The following is a 2,552-nucleotide window of genomic DNA, read 5'->3' as shown; positions in this document are numbered from 1 at the left end:
AAGTATCTTTCCTGTGAGGGAAACGGATCATTGTTAATGTTCTGCCCTGCAAGACTGATGGAACCAGTACATTTCCAATAGCCCCTTCCCCCAAGGTAATATTATTGACCAGTAGGCTGACTGATAGCCAAAATTCATGGCCCCTCATTAGTGTGGTGCTGTCTAGCACTACAGAATGGTCTCAGCAGCTGCCCTTACTGTTGAACTAGAAGGAGAATGCTTTAGCATACCTGTGCATTTGAATGAGGTCTGTGATCATTTTGGCATCAAAGCTACATAAAGGCATTAAAACCTGTTTCAGATTATTATACAGTTGAGCGCTCTACTGATGGCCAGACAGGACTTTGTAACGTTAATTGGTTTTTGATTTTTAGTACAACTGTTCCTAAATTTATTTTTCTTTAGTCCATCTTCACAGGTGCACCAAATTACAGAGTTGGTGTACACCAGATGATTCAAGAGGGAAGACTGTGGGACCTATTACTTACTGCTGGCGTACTTAATAAAAGCCTTGGTGCCCTTGGACACAGCCTGCTTAGCCAGTTCCCCTGGCGGCAGCAGTGTTACCTGGGGTTCTTTCAAACCAAAGCTCTTGGTAACTTTTACTCTATGTAAGGTGGTGTCAGGAAATAAATCAGGGGAGACATGGCCATCCAACCGATAGATGGCTTGCACAAACAGGACAATACAAGTGTTTTCACTTAAAGCTAAACTTTCCTTAGTCTCAAACACTTGCACACATCTGCAACAGATTAGTAAAACACCTCCAACCATTGATAATTACTAAAGCTGAGTGTGGCTCTCGAGTGAAACAACGGCAGGCTTCTGGTGGCCGAATCTTCCATCTGCCGGTGGGGACCACAAGGTGTATCCAGAGGGAGAGTCCAAAAAGAATCCCTAAAAGAGTCCAACTATCTCAAGCTTTTTCTCCTTATGTACACATTAGTAATAGAATGACATGTCCCTTAAAGAAATCTTATTAAGCAAGCTGTTCCAATGGGAAAGCAAGAAGCTCCTTCTGATTATTGATTAACCAGGTGTGGGTTTTTCCAGACTTTGCAGCCTTGAGACCCCAATAGACATTCCCGAGGCGCATCCTGCTCTTTTAAAATGCATGTATCTGCAACTTCAACACAATTCTTATCAGGAAGGACACAGGGTCAAGCTGCCCTTTCTGTGGCACCCCAAAACTCCCCTCCTCCCCGGCCTTTAACAATAAGCCATACCGGTTTCAGGCACTTTATTTGTTTGCCATAGTCTCCCTGTACAGCATGAGCACAGCAGTCTGGATCTCCTTAGAAATAATGGTCGAGCACTTGTTTTAATTCACCAGGCAGAATGCCTCCCCAGGAATGCCCTCATTGACGAAAGAGTTCATAATGCCCATTGCCTTAGAAGAAATGCCTGTGTCAGGGTGAACCTGCTTCAGCACTTTGTGGATTTAGATAGGGGTCGGGATCCCTCAGGGGTCATGAGGTTATTATATTGGGGGTCATGAGCTGTCAACCTCCACCCCAAACCATGCTTTGCCTCCAGCATTTATAATGGTGTTAAATATATTTAAAAATGTTTTTAATTTATAAAGGAAGTCACACTCAGAGACTTTCTGTGTGAAAGGGGTCACCAGTAGTAAAGTTTGAGAGCCACTGGAGTAACTCTTTTTCCTTGTCTTGCACCACTTCTTATCTCCCTTTTTCTGAGTCTTAGTCACTGCTTTCTGAAAGCCCATCTTGAGAGCAGCAGCAGCAAAGTTAGGTGGATCAGACATTCTGATTTCTGAAGACAGTTCACTCAGTAAAATACAGAAAGAACAAGCTGCAGTGCAGGTGGCAAAATTCTCATTACAACTTGGACTAACTGTGACATAGAAAGCTCTTGAAGCTCTTCGTTGTTACTATGCAGGAGGCAAAGAAGGGTTTCTTCGTTTCTATCATACATTTCTTCGTTTCTTTGCCGTGTCTGCAAAGCGCTGAGGAGTGGAGCTATTCTGGACAATTGACAGCCTATTTTATCTGGACAGTTTCCATGTGGGGTCAGAGTCCATTTTTTTTTTTGGTTTGAGTAATTTTCATGTTACTACATGGATAAAATTGTTCTGATCTGGACAGAGCTGCCTGATACCATGATAGCAGGGCAATATCTGGGATGAGGGAAGCCAGGGCTGCCCAGAGGCAGGGGGCAAGTGGGGCAATTTGCCCCAGGCCCCGCAGAGGCCTCCATGAGAATATAGTATTCTATAGTATTGCAACTTTTTTTTTATGGAAGGGGCCCCTGAAATTGCTTTGCCCCGGGCCCCCTGAATCCTTTGGGCAGCCCTGGGGGGAGTACTGTGTCTGCTCTGAATTTTGGCTAATGTCCCTCACTGAGGTCCCAGTTTTTGACTGTGTGGTTTTATTTTTTATGTCTGTTTTATTTTATGTAGGCATATTGGGTTGTGGGTTTATTATGTGCTGATGATCATAGGATGACTATGTTACACTTTGCTAAGTTGTAATGGGGCCTGGTTGGGAATCTTTGTATTTTATTTGCATTCATGATATCTATCCATACTA

The 2,552-nt window shown here is 43.6% G+C and overlaps 1 pseudogene; it reads right to left on the bottom strand.

Moving 5' to 3' along the window:
- Window positions 1–480: 480 nt before the first annotated feature.
- Window positions 481–1,768, bottom strand: LOC116830361 (histone H2B 8-like; annotated as a pseudogene).
- Window positions 1,769–2,552: the final 784 nt, after the last annotated feature.

Source organism: Chelonoidis abingdonii, chromosome 1 (genome assembly GCF_003597395.2).
Source record: "Chelonoidis abingdonii isolate Lonesome George chromosome 1, CheloAbing_2.0, whole genome shotgun sequence".
Taxonomy (NCBI): Eukaryota; Metazoa; Chordata; order Testudines; family Testudinidae; genus Chelonoidis; species Chelonoidis abingdonii.
This window is presented reverse-complemented; position numbering and strand designations above follow the sequence as displayed.